This window comes from Pipistrellus hanaki (assembly GCF_964339955.1).
Source record: "Pipistrellus hanaki genome assembly, chromosome: 5".
Lineage (NCBI taxonomy): Eukaryota > Metazoa > Chordata > Mammalia > Chiroptera > Vespertilionidae > Pipistrellus > Pipistrellus hanaki.
Window position 1 is genome coordinate 88,740,268 of NC_140507.1, and position 18,118 is coordinate 88,758,385.

At 43.4% G+C, this 18,118-nt stretch overlaps 1 pseudogene across 1 annotated transcript; it reads right to left on the reverse strand.

The window, feature by feature from the left end:
• Nucleotides 1-674: 674 nt before the first annotated feature.
• On the reverse strand, nt 675-15,875 carry LOC311623396 (sorting nexin-31-like; annotated as a pseudogene). The gene is made up of 3 exons: nt 15,343-15,875; nt 14,547-15,092; nt 675-681 (listed from the first exon to the last, which is right to left on the reverse strand). The product of its transcript is annotated as a sorting nexin-31-like (transcript).
• Nucleotides 15,876-18,118: the final 2,243 nt, after the last annotated feature.

Consider the following 18,118-nt stretch of genomic DNA (forward strand, 5'->3'; position numbering starts at 1 on the left):
AGATAAATATCACATGATCTCATTTGTGGAATATAATGAACAAGATAAACTGATGAACAAAAACAGATCCAGAGACAGAGAAGCATCTATCAGACCTTCAAACCTCAGAGGGAACGTAGGGGAGGAAGGGGGTAAGAGAGAGAGATCAACCAAAGGACTTGTATGCATGCGTATAAGCAAAACCAATGGACACAGACACCAGGTGGGTGAGGGCATAAATGGGGTGGGGGGCAATAGAGGGATAAGGACACATATGTAATACTTTAATCAATAAAGAAAATAAAAAATATTTTAAAAAAGAATGTTTATAAAGGCTTATTTATAATCACTTTTGAGGGGTTTTTGTATGTTTAAACATTTCCATTTTAGAAATTTTCATGGCCCAGCAGGCATGGCTCAGTGGTTGAGCATTGACCTATAAACCAAGAGATCACTGTTAGATTCCTAGGTTATGGGTTCAATCCACAGTAGAGGGTGTGCAGAAGGCTGCCCATCAATGATTCTCTTCAATGATGCTTCTCTCTCTCCCTCTCTTCCTCTCTGAAATCAATAAAAACATGTTTTAAAAAAAGAAAAAATTGTAGCCTTGGCAGGTGTGACTCCGTTGGGCATCATCCCATTCACTTTAAGGCTGCTGGTTTGATTCCGTCAGGGCACATGCTTGGGTTTCTGGCTCAAGTCCTGTAGGGGGACAGCAAGAGGCAGCTGATTGACAATGCGCTCTCACATCAATGTTTCTCTCTTTCTCTCTCCCTCTCCCTTCCTCCCTCTCTAAAAATAAATTTTCAAAATCTTAGCTCCCTTTTGCTCTCCCTCTTCTCTCTCTCTCTCTCTCTCTCTCTCTCTCTCTCTCTCTCTCTCTCTCTCTCTCTCTCTCTCTCTCTCTCTCTCTCTCTCTCTCTCTCTCTCATCTCTTCTCTCTCCTCTCTCTCATCCTGGGATATTCTGGGGGATGTGCTCCTTGCGCCCAGGACTGGCTTCTCTCATTAAACTTTGCATCCACCAAAAAACACACAAAAACTTAGTCCTACCTAGTTTGGCTCAGTGAATAGAGCATCTGCCTGCGGACTGAAGGGTCCCAGGTTTGATTCCAGTCAAGGGCACATGCCTGGATTGACGGCTCAATCCCCAGTGGGGGGCATGTGGGAAGTGGCCGATCAATGATTCTCTCTCATCATTGTGTTTCTATCTCTCTGTCCCTTTTCCCTTCCTCTCTGAAATTAATAAAAATAAGAAAATAAGAGACAAAACAAACAAACAAACAAACAAACAAAAAACACCAAAAAAACCCACACAGCAAATCTGAAAAAAAAAAAAAATCTAACAAAAAGAAAAGAAAAAAATTGTTATGGACTGAATGTTTGTGTCCCCCTAAAATTCCTTTGTGGAAGCCCTCACCCTCCACTGTGATGGTGCTTGGAGGTGGGGCCTGTGGGAGGATGGGCCCCTGATGTGGCTGGTGCCCTTATAAAAAGAGAGATGCTCTCTTCCCCTCTCTGCCACGGGAGGGCACAGAGAGAAGTTTGCTGTCTGCCAGCCAGGAAGAAAGCTCTCACCAGAAACTGCCTGCACCTTGACCTTGGACTTTCCAGCCTCGGGGCGGTGAGAAATACATGGCTGTTGTTTAAGGCCCCAGCCTGTGGTGTTTTGTGATAGCGGCCCCAGCTGACTAACATAAAAACGGTGGGGGAAACATTTCAGCAGCAAGTGGAAGTCAACTGACATACCATAATATGCACATATCTCAAGTTCATGATGTAATAACCTTTGACATATGTATATGCCTGTGACACTGTAGCCACAAACAAGGCAATGTGCCCCACCCGAGAGCTTCTTTGTGCCTCTCGGGAACCCCTTGCACTGTCCTCTCTGCCTCCTTCATGTAATCAATCATCACTTGTTTTCCATCACTACAAACGAGGTTGTATTTTCCAGAACTTAATGTAAATGGAACCACATAGAATATACTTTTTTCCCCCTAGCTTCTTTCACTCAGCACAATTATTTTGAGATTATCCTTGTTGGATTATCTATAGCATATTTATTTGTTTAAAATATATTTTATTGATTTTTTACAGAAAGGAAGGGAGAAGGTTAGAAATATCAATGAGAGAGAAACGTTAATCAGCTGCCTCCTGCACACCCTCTATTAGGGATGTGCCCGCAATCAAGGTACATGCCCTTGACTGGAATCAAATCCGGGACCTTTCAGTCTGCAGGCTTACACTCTATCGACTGAGCCAAACTGGTCAGGACAACAGCACATTTATTTTTATGATGATAGGGATAAACCACAGTTTCTTTATCCACCTGTTGAAGGACATTTGGGTTGTTTCCAGTTTTTGGTTATTACAAATAAAGCTATGGACATTCATGTGCAAATTTTGAAAAATATATTTTCATTGGTTCAGAGAGGAAGGGAGAAAGCGAGATAGAAACATCAATGATGAGAGAATCGTTCATCAGCTGCCTTCTGCACGCCCCCTACTGTGCATCAATCCCAAAACCTATGTGCCCTTGACCCGGGATGGAACCTGCAACCCTTCCATGTGAGGGTCAATGCTCTAGCCATTGGAAAAACACTGGCCAGGAACATATATGGCTTTATGTTCATGCTTCATTATTTGATTCAAATCACAATATCATAACAAATCAGCTACGCCATCTCCCTAACCGATGACTTGTACAATACTAGTGACGCTCTAAGAAACAACCCAAGTGGTTCAACTACAAGGAACAGCCATAGAGTGTAACACACTTTCAAATTGCAAATTATTTTAATGAGGTATTTAGTGACCTGGGAAAGTATATAAGGTGTGTTGAGTTAGAAATACAGAAATTCAACTATGTATCCAGTGGCATTCCAAATTTTTTTAAATATATATTTTTATTGATTTTTCACAGAGAGGAAGAGAGAGAGGGATAGAGAGTTAGAAACATTGATGAGAGAGAGTCATTGATCAGCTGCCTCTTGCACATCCCCTACTGGGGATGTGCCCGCAACCAAGGTACATGCCCTTGACCGGAATCGAACTTGGGAACCTTCAATCCGCAGGCCAACGCTCTATCCACTGAGCCAAACCGGTTTCTGTGGCATTCCAAATTTCTTGTTAAATGTGTTTATGAGAAAAGAGGCTGGTGAGAAACACACAAATAGATGAGTCATCACAGGCTTAGTTTCCTTGGGCACATCCATTCATTCATCAAGATATTTATCGATGCTTCTATTGCGAAAGAGTGGCAGCTTCGCCTTGCTGAAAAAAACAAAACCAAACCCAAATCAGATAAAATGTCTAGAAGGTTCAATCTCCAAAAAATGTACAAAACAGTAGCTATGAGTCACTTGACATGCAGCCAGTCCATATTGAGATGTTCTCTAAATGTAAGCTATACACCAGGTTTGGAAGACTTGGAAAAAAAGAGAGCAAACTACTTGACTAATTCTATAAACTATTTTTTTTTTTTTTAAATAAAAAAACACTGGCCAGGGACATACCACAGGCCGACGCTCTATCCACTGAGCCAAACCGGTCCCGGCTAATTCTATAAACTATTGATTGCATGTTGAAATAATTAAATGTTGGACGTGTTAGTTTACAATTAAATGATTTTTTAAAAATTCACTTTTTTTCCCAAGTGCCTACTAGAAAATTTAAAACGTACAATGTGACTCGCATTGGCAGCTCACAGTATGTTTTTCTTTTCAACCCTGGCCTAGAGTTATGCCCCAATGTTTAGCAAATACAAAGAATAGGAGGACATCACCAATGACACTACTTGGTGCAAGGAAATCCCAGCTGTGGAAGACGCAACAGGACAAATCTGTTTTCTTTGACAAATAAATTGGAGGGGAAAATGGTGAGAAAGTTTTTAGATCAAAGGATATTTGAAAAGCATTTCAATCAAATGCAATGTATGGACATTTTGGGATCCTGATTTACTAAAGTAATAAAACAAAACAAATTATAACATTTATGAAACAATTAAAAGTTTGATTACTTACTGGACATTTGATGATTTTAAGTTTTAAAGTATAATAATGCCTTTATGGGAATTTTAAAAATAAATAATCCTTATCTGCTAGACTGCATACATATTGAAAATATTTATAGATGCCACCCGGTGTGGTTCAGCGGTTGAGCAACTACCTATAAACCAAGAGGTTGTGGTTCCATTCCTGGTTAGGGCATATGCCCACGTTTTGGGTTCCATCCCCTGTAGGGGGCGTGCAGGAGGCAGCTGATCAATGATTCTCATCATTTATATTTCTATCTTTCTTTCTCTCCCTTCCTCTCTAAAATAAATAAAAATATTTTTTAAATATTTGTAGAAGATAGAACATCTGCTTTCAAGCAAATGCTTCAAAACAATCTAATTGACAAGGAAGTGGGAACACAGGAAGAGATGAAACAGGATTGACTTGGCAATTGTCTATATTTAGAATCTATTATTTTTGTTCATTGTGGAAAGTGCACATCATATAAAACTTACATTTTTTTGTTGTTGTTAATCCTCACCTGAGGATATTTTCCCATTGACTTTTAGAAAGAGTGGAAGGGCGGAGGAAAGACAGAGAAACATCGCTGTGAGGTGAGAGAAGCACATCAATTGTTTCCCACACACAAGCCTGCAACTGAGGTATATGCCCTTGACCAGAATCAAACCCAGGACTCTTCAGTCCCCCAGCCGAGGCTCTATCCACTGAGCCAAATAGGCTAGGTCTAAAGTTTATCATTTCAACTATTTTCTTGTGTACAGTTTAGTGGCATGAGTATATTTCTCTACCTTTTTTGTTAAAAATTGTCCAAAATAAAAGGTTTAAATAAAAATTGTGAATAAGTAAATGGTGATAAAAATAAAATATGTAGCCCTAACCTGTTTGGCTCAGTGGATAGAGCATCAGCCTGTGGCCTGAAGGGTCCCAGGTTGGATTCCGGTCAAGGGCATGTACCTTGCTTGCGGACACATCCCCTGTAGGGAGTGTGCAGGAGGAGGCAGCTGATCCATGTTTCTCTCTTGTCGATGTTTCTAATTATCCCTCTCCCTTCTTCTCTGTAAAAATCAATAAGATATTAAAAATAAATAAAACAAGTAGTTAAATTAATATTGAGTTCCTAGGTGGGCTAGTGCAGTGGTTTTTACTTATCTCTTTCATTTCTTAAAATTCTATAATTAACATGCGAATTTTTAGAGATTAAATAATTTTTGTTGATTTGTTTAGAGAGAGACATACATCTATTTGTTGTTCCACTTATTTATACATTCATTGGTTGTTTCTTGCATGTGCCCTGATTGGAGATCAAACCCGAAACCTGGGTTCATAGGGACGACCCTCTTCACCAATTGAGCTACCCAGCCAGGGCAATTTTTAGAGATTTTTAAAAATAACAATAAGAAACAGATAAAAGTGGCATTGTTTTTTCAGAGCCATTTCTTCACGGGTGTTCCACGGGCAAGCGCTGCTCCTGTATTTGGCCGTATGAGAGGCGTCCCCTCGTGGCGGATATGAGAACTACCCTTGCTGGTTCCTTTACCCAAATGCTCCTATGCACTCTCTTGGGCGCCAAGGGGTCACCCAGAGTGACCTAGATGTCTTGTCCTAGAAGATGAGAGATTCAGAGGAGAAACCAAAGGGGAAATGTAGAGATGATGAACAGCAACACCCCATCCCCCTCCCCCTTCTTTTCTCAGTTTATCTCATTTAACAGCAAGTCACTTATTCCTCCATCAAACATTTATTGATCACCTACTGTGTGCCAGGCTCTGTTCCACGTACTAGGGATAAAAGCCCTTGCCCGAATGGAGCTGACACAATTACTGTGTGAGGACACACAATAAACGAATAAAGAAAATATACAGGGTGTTATATGGTGATAAGTACCTGGTGATAGGGAGAAAAATAAACCCAGGAAGGGAGATACCGAATGGGGTAGGCTTGTAATAGAATGGTTAGAAAAAGTTTCACTAAGAAAAGGGAGTTTGATGCCCAAACCGGTTTGGCTCAGTGGATAGAGCATCGGCCCGAGGACTGACGGGTCCCAGGTTTGATTCCAGTTAAGGACATGTACCTTGGTTGCGGACACATTCCCAGGGGGTTGTGCAGGAGGCAGCTGATCGATGTTTCTCTCTCATTGATGTTTCTAACTCTCTATCCCTTTCTCTTCCTCTCTGTAAAAAAAAAATCAACTATATATATATATATATATATATATATATATATATATATATATATAAATTTCTTATTTATTTTTATTTTTATTTTTTTAAAGAAAGAAAGAAAAGGGAATTTGAGCCTGGCCAGGGTGGCTCAGTGGTTGAGCATCGACCTATGAATCAGGAGGTCACAGTTTGATTCTTGGTCAGAGCACATGCCCAGGTTGCGGGCTCAATCCCTAGTGTGGGGTAACAAGAGGCAGCTGATCAACGATTCTCTCTCATCATAGATGTTTCTACCTCTTTCTCCTTCTCCCTTCCCTCTGAAATCAATAAAAATATATTTAAAGAAAAGAGAGTTTGAGGAGAGGAGCATCTGAGATCTTGCTTCCTGGCATATATCATCAGTTTGGCTCAAATAAACTCATAAAAATTCTCAAAAAAAAAAAAGAAAAAAGAAAAAAAGAACGAAAGAAAAGAAAACAGAAGAGAAGAGAAAGAAGTTTGATCAAGGAAGTGAAGGAAGTGAAGGGGTAAGTCAGGCAGATGTCTGGGAGAACATCCCAGGCAGAGGGAATAGACAGTGCAAAGGCTCTGAGGCAGGAATGTGCCTAATGTGTTTGGGAAACATTAGAATGCCCATAGAGAGGAGAAACCAAGATGTCGGCCTAGGTAAGCACCTAAGCTGCTGCCTCACACAACAATTTCAAAACAACTAAAAGACAGAACGGACATCATCCAAAACCACAGGAAAGCTGGCGGAGTGGGAAATCTACAACTAGAAAGAAGGAGAGAGGCTCATGGATCAGGGGAGCCACAAAGCGCTGAGGTAGGGAGATGCGCGAGCAGAGAGGAAGGGCGGCCAAGTGTCTGGCTCCTGGGAGGGGAAAGGAAGCCCCCGACTGCACTGCACCCCAGTTCCGACTGCACTGAACCCCAACCCCGTCCGAAACCCCATGGACCCAGACTCATACGGGTGGAGTCTGGACTGTAGAGAAAGACACCTGTAGACTCGGAGACTAGGAGATGGCAGGGGAGCCGGGAGCCACAGGGGGCAGGGGCTACAGTCGCACTCGAGTGAGTGCACACAGAGAGGTCTGACCACGGAGGATGCCATGGCCTCTCCATAGTGGAAGGAGTCAGAAGCTCCAGACTACAGATACCCAACCCAATTCCGAGTGAGCCCCTAGGGCACCCATGCTCTTGCACAGGGAATCTGGACTGTCAGGCGGAAACTCAGGGGAGCCACAGAAGGCAGAGGTCTGAGGTGTGCGCACAAGGGCAGGACTGACGGGAAGCCAAGACTGTCAGCTCAGCCCTGAGTCTCCGCCCCATCCAAGCTGAGCACAGAGGCTTTTGCAATTTTGCAAATATGATCCTATAAGACTGTCTCCAATACAGAAAGTATCCTGGAGTAGACACAGCTGATACTCACATCCAATTGGCATGGAGGTCAATTCCTCCCAGTGATACCAACAACAATCAAGACTTAACTACAACAAGGCTGTACTCACAGTCCACAAAGGGGAGCACCAAGAGTGTCTACCTCAGGTAACTGGGAGGTTGACCCACTGAACCATATAAGACACCTTAGCACACAAAGCCACCCTACCAACTCAGGGAAGCAGTGAAAATGCCGAGACAAGGAAATAGATCTCAAACAAAAGAAATGGAAGAGAACAAAAGACTGGATATAGAGTTCAAAACCACGGTTATAAGGTTTTTCAAGAATTTCCTAGAAAAGGCCGATAAATTTAACGAGATCCTTGAGGATATGAAAAAGGACTAACTAGAAATTAAACATACACTGAGTGAAATGGAAAATATTATATAGAGACCCAACAGCAGACTGGAGGAACACAAGAATCAAGTCAAAGATTTGGAATACAAAGAGGCAAAGGACACTCCTCTGGAAAAGCAAGAAGAGAATCCAGAAAGTTGAAGATAGTATAAGGAGCCTCTGGGACAACTTCAAATGTACCAACATCAGAATTATGGGGGTGCCAGAAAAAGAGAGAGTGCAAGACACTGAAACCTATTTGAAGAAATAATGTCATAAAACTTCCCCCACCTGGTGAAAGAGATATACTTACAAGTCCAGGAAGCAAGGAGAACCCCAAACAAAGGGAATCCAAAGAGAACTACACCAAGACTCATCATAATTAAAATGCCAAGGGCAAAAGACAAAGAGAGAATATTAAAAGCAGCAAGAGAAAAACAGTTAGTTACCTATAAGGGAGCACCCATACGATTGTCAGCTGATTTCTCAACAGACACTATGCAGGCCAGATGGGAGTGGCAAGAAATATACAAAATGATGAATAGCAAAAACCTACAACCAAGATTACTCTACTCAGCAAAGTTATCATTCAGAATAAAATAAAGAGCTTCACAGATAAGAAAAAGCTAAAAGAGTTCATCACCACAAAACCAGTATTATATGAAATGCTGAAAGGTATTCTTTAATAAGAGGAAGAAGAAAAAAGATAAAAATTATGATCAACCAATACATATATATCAACAAGTAATCTAAAAATCAAGTGAATCAAAAATCTGAGGAACAGCCGAAACCGGTTTGGCTCAGTGAATAGAGAGTGTTAGCCCATGGACTGCAAGGTCCCAGGTTCTATTCCGGTCAAAGGCATGTACCTTGATTGTGGGCACATTCTCAGTAGGGGGTGTGCAAGAGGCAGCTGATCAATGTTTCTAGCTTTCTTTCTTTTTTAAAAAAAATATATATATTATTGATTTTTTAAAAAGAGGAAGAGAGAGGGATAGAGAGTTAGAAACACCGATGAGAGAGAATCATCGATCAGCTGCCTCTTGTAAACCCCATACTGGGATGTGCCCACAACCAAGGTACATGCCCTTGACCGGGATCAAACCCGGGACCTTTCAGTCCACGGGCCGACGCTCTATCCATTGAGCCAAACCAGTTTCAGCTGTTTCTAGCTTTCTATTCCTCTCTCTTCTTCTCTGTAAAAACTCAATAAAATATATATATATATATATATATATATATATATATATATATATATATAATCTGAGGGACAGAATAAACTGGTGAATATAATAGAGTCAGGGGCAAAGAAAGGGAGTGTATTGATAATTTTCAGGGGGAAAGGAGTGTGGGGGGTGCAGGAAGAGACTGGATTAAAATAGCACACCTATGGATGAGGACAATGGGGAGGGGGAGGTAATAGCAGAGGTTGGGGTGGGAACTGGGTGGAAGGGAGCTATGGGGGGGAAAGGAGAAAGAATTGTAATAATCTGAGCAATAAAGATTTATTAAATTTGAAGAAGAAGAAGAAGAAGAAGAAGAAGAAGAAGAAGAAGAAGAAGAAGAAGAAGAAGAAGAGGAAGAAGAAGAAGAAGGAGAAGAATGCCCATGGAACCCTGACGAATTTGGCTCAGTGGATAGAGTATCAGCCTGTGGACTCAGGAGTCCCAGGTTCGATTCCAGTCAAGGGCATGTGTCTTGGTTGTGGGCACATCACCAGTAGGGGGCGTGCAAGAGGCAGCTGATTGATGTTTCTCTCTCATCAATGTTTCTAGATCTCTATCCCTCTCCCTTCCTCTCTGTAAAAGATCAATAAAGTATATTTTTTTAAAAAGAATGCCCATGGAGAGAGAGAGAGAGAAGTAGATATGTGTGTTTTGCTTTTTTTTTTTTTTTTTTTTTTCCTTTTGAGGACCAATCTCATGACTCCTTTATATTCCTAAATAGTTCCATTTATATTTCCTTAGAGGGGGTTTCTCTATCTTGTCATTGTCAACATTTGGACTGGGTGATTTTTGCTGTGGGGGGCTGCGCTGGGCACGGTACAATTTTTAGCACCTCTGGCCTGTACCCACTAGATGTCAGCAGCACACACCCCAGTAGTAACAACCAAAATGTCTTCAGACATTGTTTGTTGGATGTGCCCTGGATAACAGAACTGCCTGCAGTGAAGACTTCTAAACCTCAGGGTAAGTTCTGGATAACAGAACTGCCCACAGTTGCTTCTAAACCACAGTGTAGGGATTATAACCAGAATTTCTATTATCAATGCAATATTGCTATCTAAGCTACACACCTTACTCAAGTTTTATCAGTCATCCAATGATGTCTTTTATAGCAGTTTTTATTTTCAAGTCCCTGGTTCAATCCAGGATCATTTATTTCATTTAGATATCATTCTTTTTTAACATCCTTCCAACCTGGAACATTTTTTCTCCTTTCTTTGTCTTTCATGGCACTGACATTTTTGAAAGTTATAGGCTAGTCATTTTTATGAAAAATACTAGAGGTCCAATGCACAAAATTTATGCGTGTGTGTGTGTGTGTGTGTGTGTGTGTGTGTGTGTATGTATGTTCCTCGGCCCAACCTGCACCCTCTCCAATCTGGATGTATTATATATACATCCTCCCTACTTAGCTTTGCTCATTGAAAAAAGTCTAGCCACAATAGCAAATGAGTATTCCTAGCACCCAAATTACTCTATTTCCCACTAACAGAAAACAGAATTTCACGTGGTTCCTGGCTGATGCCACAGAATATGTCCAAGATGAACCTGTGACATCTGGTCCTATGAGAGAGTAAGAAAACCACCAAAGATTACCTGAGTCACTTCTGAAAGTTCCAAAACACAAAGTTCCCTCAGCCAGGTGTGTCCCGCAGAGAGGATAAGTGCCAGGGACTGAAGCAGGGTGTGTTTCTCCACAAGCTCATAATGACTTAACAACAATAAAACCCAACTCATCACTCCAGAGGATTGTGGGGAATCGTTCATTATTTTGAACACTGGTATATAAAGTGCAAGAAGCCAGCCCTCGCCTGGCCTTTTCCATAGGAAGGCTCACTGGGTAGCCACATAGGAAGTACGGGAAAGGAAGCACCTGGCAAAGGAAGAATCCTAGCTAGTAACTAGGAGAGCATTGCTGGAGAAAGGTCACTGTTTTTGCAACCTCAGTGGCTGCTGACCTCATGTAAGGAGAGACAGTCAGAGAGTATGAGCCTCCTGGTGAAAGGACACAACACCACCCGAGGTTGTGCCAAGGAATTAAACCCCAGTCTGAACCCAGTTCTAGAACCAACCACCAATGCTCAGGGCAAAGGGAAAACAAAGCAACATACTGGACTGCGTCATGAGGGTGCAATTAACAGCACCTCAACTGTAGGAAACACCTCAGGACAAATAGCCTGAGTTATATTTGGATTTATCTCAAGGGAAGGAAGGGGATGTAGGAGGCCTGTGAATTAACAGAGATTGAAAAGACATATTTTCTGCCCTAACTGATTTGGCTCAGGGGATAGAGCATCAGCCTGCGGACTGAAAGGTCCCAGGTTCGATTCCGGTCAAGGGCATGGACCTTGATTGCGGGCACATCCCCGGTAGGAGGTGTGCAAGAGACAGCTGATTGATGTTTCTCTCTCATCGATGTTTCTAACTCTCTATCCCTCTCTCTTTCTCTCAGTAAAAAAAAATCAATTATATATATATATATATATATATATAATTTTTAAAATATATTTTATTGATTTTTTCAGAGAGGAGGAGAGAGGGATAGAGAGCTAGAAACGTTGATGAGAGAGAAACATCGACCAGCTGCCTCTTGCACACTCCCTACCGGGGATGTGCCCGCAACCAATGTACATGCCCTTGACCAGAATCAAACCTGGGGCCTTTCAGTCCGCAGACCGACGCTCTACCACTGAGCCAAACTGGTTTCGGCTATTTTTTTTTTTTTTTAAAGAAAAGACATATTTTCTTTTGGAATGGGCAATGTTACAGGCAGTTAGACATGACCAGAGCAAGGACAATAAGCCAGGTGCTGAAACTCACCAGGGCAAAAAACTCCTAGAAAGGAGCAAAACTGAGAAAATGAAAACCTCACCCCCAGGCTAACATAGCCTCCCCTGACATATCACTAGTCAAGCAGTTTAGACCCCCTGCCCTATCCTTCCTAAATATAGCATCTGGGCCTCAGCTGTATTTTAGCTCCAGGCCCAGAAAAGCAGCAAAGCCAGACGAGGGATGCTGTGGCTGCCTCAGGACCAGCTCCGTTGACTAATGACCCTGCCCCAGCGTTGACCAATCCATGGAGAGCATGAACCTGAAAGAGCACACCTAGAAAATGGATAAATAGTCTCTTGAGACCTCCGTGAGACCTAAGATTTCTCCCTGAAAGAGAGATAAATATGCTCAGCATGAAGGACCCATCTCGGGCTCACCCCCCACCGGAGCATGCCCCTGCCATTCCCTTCTCCCATCTTTCCCCTAAGGGTCCCCACAAGACCTGTAACCAGGGGAGGAATGGTTGCAAGTGGCAGCTCATCCTGGGCTCACCCCTGAACCTGTCCCCAAGGCCCCCTTTTCTCAGACCTCTCAGCGAGCCAAAGCAGCCCAGCCTAGGTCTCCTGTTGCTTCTTCTATGCCTTCCTTGTTTCACTGCCCTTAGCATATTTTTGCTGCGGCCAATAAATTCTTTTTTTAAAATTAATTAATTAATTAATTAATTAATTTTTATTTATTTGTTTGTTTGTTTGTTTACTTATTTATTTATTTATTTTGGTATAGCAAAGGTGTAGATTTATTAGAGAACAAGTACAGACTCCCACGTCGGGAGAGGGAAGAGTCCCACAGAATGGACTTCCATGTGGGGAGGGGGAAAGGGTCCCTGTTTTTTTAAAAAAATTTTTATTGCTGACAATGTAATAGCTTCCCCTCACTTCCCCCCACCTCAGTTTGTTGCCCTCCAGCATGTCCCCACTCCACCCAGCAGTCACACATTTATATGGCTCCTTTAAGCCACAACATGACTTGTCATCAATTATACCTCGAGAGCAGGCCCAGAATCAGTTGAAGTTCAAACAGCTAGTCTGATTTTTCCCCACCAGGGTCCCGTTCTTCCCAGGGATTTGTAGCTGAAATTCCAGATTGAAATGTGGACTACCCCTACAACGTCCTCTTGAAAATCCAATTTCCTTTTCTTTTCTTTTTTTAAAATATATTTTTATTGATTTTTTACAGAGAGGAAGAGAGAGGGATAGAGAGTTAGAAACATCGATGAGAGAGAATCATTGATCAGCTGCCTCTTGCACACCCCCCACCGGGGATGTGCCCGCAACCAAGGTACATGCCCTTGACAGGAATCGAACCCGGGACCTTTCAGTCCGCAGACCGACGCTCTATCCACTGAGCCAAACCGGTTTCGGCTAAAAATCCAATTTTCAAGAGGAAGAGTCTTAACCTGTCTTTTTAAGAACAAAAATAAGAAATAAATTTTAAAATGTCTGTGGAAATAAAACTTGAGTATTTGGATAAATCAATATAAATACTGGCTCATATGCTGATTTTGCCATCTGCCATAGAGATAAACTGTACCTTTCCACTTGTGTGCAGCTCTAAGGAATGTAGTCAGTGTGGTTGCTTTTCTTGAAAAATTTAAATAGATGACTACCTTCTCCTATTATTGAGCAAACTCTTCAGCTAGTCATTGTACAAGTATTTCCTTGGCATCAAGTAGCTTACATTTTATTCAGCTACACTTGAGGGCACTTGTCCCTTTTAATGGGACCACTTCAGCTAATTATTTTTCTCTTTCTTCTTCTCCTTTTTTACATACATAATAATTGGAGCCTAAAGGGCTCGATTTTATTACTCTTTGAAAAAAAAGCATCCTTGATTCTTTTATTTCTTCGCTTTTATTCCTTTGCTCTAGTACATTTTGAATTGTTTAAACACCAATAGGCAAGTCCATTTTATTTTCCCTGGGAAAACATTTTCAGTTCCAAAAGAGAAATAAAGGTAAAATGAAACCATTTTCTTAGGAAAAAAAAAAATCTTCAGTCAAGAAAGAGCAAGATCAAACGGAAGGTGTCACCCACCCTCTTGTAAAGGACTACATTGAAATGAAAACATGAGAAAACCTTTCCAAATGCTCTCCGTTGTATTTTTAAAGTTCGGGGTAATATCCTGCAAAAGATTTTTTGTTTTGTTTATAAATGTCAACCAGGCATTGGTATTTGTGAACACTTTTAAAAAATCAAACTATGCTGTCTTAGGGGCATCCTTATCTCATAACGTGACAAAGCAAGTAGAAAAGGAACTCTAGCTCAGTAAGCTTTTGTATAGCCGGTCACCAGCCCTTGCAATGAGATATCAGGCCTTTAATAAACTTGCAAAACCAAGTTCAACTTCACATTGAGAAATACAATGGGCTCGAGAGCTTGTTTACTCGATGCAGGCATTTGAACTTGGCGCCATGGAAGTGTCAGGAGGCTGGGGTTCTTTCTAGGGACACAACATTTCGGGATTCTCTGCAGCTAGCTTTACCATCTTTTCTGAGATCATTTTTTTCAAGCTACTCAGAAAAAAAAAAAAAAGCCTGTTTGGTGTAAAGAACAAACCACTGCCAGCGACTGTCCTCGCTGTACTGGAATGGGAGCTCCAGGTTCTGGTTGAGGGTTCGCTTGGGGCCCATCCATATCCAGTAGAGTCCCCAGGAAGGTGACCTGCCGGCACTTCACTCTGCTCAGCTGGAAGACGACCTGCTGGGTCTGGCTGTCGGGCAGGGTGACACAGCAGCTGATCTCGTTGTTGCCAATGGAGAGCACAGCCCCGCAGCCCGGCTCCGGGTGTCACAGGTGCAGGGTCCAGCTGCACACAGCCATAGTGCCGCACCTCCCGGGACAGCTCCAGAAACTGTGTTTGCTTGTCTTCCACCTGGAGAGCCTCTGGTTTCTGCCTCTGGGCAGGTGTGGGTTTGGCCCATCCTCTCTGGATGTCCTGGATGGCCTGCAGGTGGATCAGATTCACCGCCGCTCTGCAGTCCATCAGCATGGAGTCAGGGATGGGTCCATGTACCACTTCCGGAGTCCGACCTTGCAGTCTTCCAGTTCGGAACTTTGGAGACTCACATAAGGGAGTTTAAAGTCTGCTAACTTATGCCGAAACTGGTTTGGCTCAGTGGATAGAGCGTCAGCCTGCAGACAGAAAGGTCCCAGGTTCAATTCCAACCAAGGGCATGTAGCTTGGTTGCTGGCACATCCCCAGTAGAGGGTGTGCAGGAGGCAGCTGGTCGATGATTCTCTCTCATCGATGTTTCAACTCTCTATCCCTCTCTCTTCCTCTCTAAAAAATCAATAAAATATATATTTAAAAAAAAACAACAACAACAACAAAGTCTGCTAACTTTTTTATGACAGAGAGCTTGCCCTCCTTGCAAAACCGAATGAGAAAGAGGCCAAAGTAGCCCAAGAGCTCCCGACACAGTTCGAAAGGTCCGCCTCCAGGACCTTTTCGGGGGTGTCCGAGGTGAGGATCTCGACTTCAATGCTCCTTCCGTCGGGCAGAAGTATGTCCAGGGCGGCTTTCTTGGCGGCGATGCTGAACGTGTCCAGCTGCACCCGCTTCAAGAAATCAATGAAGACTTCACTTCTCAACATGTCTGGGTCCACAGTTACATTTTGCAAATAATGTTCCAACTGGTCCCTCCTCTCATTAGCCATAGATGTGGTCATCGCGAGGTAGTACCCTGGTGGAAAGGGAGGCAGGCAATTTCCAAAGACCCGTCTCAGCTGCTGGTCCCAGCGATGCAGCTGGCTGTAGCGCACCCTGCAGACCAGCAGCCCCTCCAGGTACACGGAGTACAGCGTGTAGCAGCCGCCCAGCGCGTCGGGCCGCTGCTGGGACACCGGGATGCAGAACTGCGTCTTCATGGCTCCGCGCTCCGGCATGGGTTGGGTCCGCGGTCCCGGTTGGGTCGCGGCGGGGCAGCCCGGCCTGCCATCCTAGGCTCTGAGCCCCCAGCGGTGGGCGCAGCCGGGTGGCCAGGCCGTCGTGACGGAACCCTGCGGCCAATAAATTCTTACCTACTTTGCTACAGTCCCGCGATTGAAATCTTTCCTTCAAGAAGACAAGGTTTCAGAAGAAGAAGGAGGAGGAGGAGGAGGAGGAGGAGGAGGAGGAGGAGGAGGAGGAGGAGGAGGAGGAGGAGGAGGAGGAGGAGGAGGAGGAGGAGGAGGAGGAGGAGGAGGAGGAGGAGGAGGAGGAGGAGGAGGAGGAGGAGGAGGAGGAGGAGGAGAAGAAGAAGAAGAAGAAGAAGAAGAAGAAGAAGAAGAAGGAGAAGAAGAAGAAGAAGAAGAAGAAGAAGAAGAAGAAGAAGAAGAAGAAGAAGAAGAAGAAGAAGGAGAAGAAGAAGAAGAAGAAGAAGAAGAAGAAGAAGAAGAAGAAGAAGAAGAAGAAGAAGGAGAAGGAGAAGGAGAAGAAGAAGAAGAAGAAGAAGAAGAAGAAGAAGAAGAAGAAGAAGAAGAAGGAGAAGAAGAAGAAGAAGAAGAAGAAGAAGAAGAAGAAGAAGAAGAAGAAGAAAAGGTTTCTTAGTCTCCAGACAGGTAAGACTAAAACTACAGTGACAGGAGATGCATGTTCGGGTGATAGACTAGCCAGGAATGCAAGGCAGTGATTACTACAAAAGTCACAACAGTGGTTACTTTGCAAAGGAAAAAAGCAGCTGTGATGGGAATATGGTGAAAGGAGGGCCTTCTGAGGTAGCTGGAGACATGTTGACCTGGGCGGGGGTTATAATTCTGTTCACTTCCCAGCTGGTTTCTCAAACTCAGCACTATTTTTAAAAAATATATATTTTATGACTTTTTACAGAGAAGAAGGGAGAGGGAGAGAGAGTTAGAAGCATCCATGAGAGAGAAACATCAATCAGCTGCCTCCTGCACACCCCCTACTGGGGATGTGCCTGAAACCAAGGTACATGTCTTTGACAGGAATCGAACCCAGGACCCTTTAGTCCACAGGCTGACTCTCTATCCACTGAGCCAAATGGTTAGGGCTCAAACTCAGCACTGTTGACATTCAGGCTATTTAATCTTTTGTTGTGTGTGTGTGTGGGGGGGGGGGGGGGAGAGCTACCCTGTGCACTGCAGGGTGTTCACCAGCATCCTGTGCTTCCACCCACTAGATCCTTTCCCCTTCTCCATTATGGCAATCAAAAGTCACCCTGGGCCCTGCCGGTATGGCTCAGTGGTTGAGTGTTGACCTATGAGCCAGGAGGTCATCATTCAATGCCTGGGATGGAGGCTCAATCCTTAGTAGGGGGCCTGCAGCAGGCAATGGATCAATGATTCTCTCTCATCATTGATGTTTCCATCTCTCTCCCTCTCCCTTCCTCTCTGAAACCAATAAAAACATATACTTTAAAAATCACCTTGGTTGCCGAAACAGGTTTGGCTCAGTGGATAGAGCGTCGGCCTGTGGACTGAAAGGTCCCAGGTTCTATTCCAGTTAAGGGCATGTACCCTGGTTGCGGGCACATCCCCAGTAGGGGGTGTGCAAGAGGCAGCTGATTAATGTTTCTTTCTCATTGATGTTTCTAACTCTCTATCCCTCTCTCTTCCTCTCTGTAAAAAAATCAATAATATATATATCACCTTGGTTGAGAACCTCCTTTCACTATTCCTTAAGCTATACATTTATTTTATGTGGCTTCTTTATTTTTTCCCAAAGGTTCTTTCTTGATTTTTAGAGAGAAAGGAAGGAGAGGGAGAGAAATATTAATGTGAGAGTGAGATATTGCTTGACTGACTCCTGCACACCTCCTTCCAGGGATCTGGGATCCAACTTGCAACCCGGGGATGTGCCCTAGCCTGTAATCCTGTAATCCAGTGTTTCCCAAACTTTTGACATATGTGTACCCCTTCTATAATTTTCATAATGCTGAGTACCCCTCGTACTCATGAGAACGTAGAATTAGGCGCAGCTAAGCACGGTGCAGTGCATATCCCCACCAAACTCCGGTGCAACGCGTACCCCCACTAAACTCTTCCCTACCCCTGGGGGGACGCGTACCACCCTTTGGGAAACACTGCAGTGTAATCGAACAGGGAACATTTCAGTACACTAGAGGATGCCCAGCCAACTGAGCCACACAGGCTAGGGCTTATGTAGTTTGCTTCTATTTTACAATAAA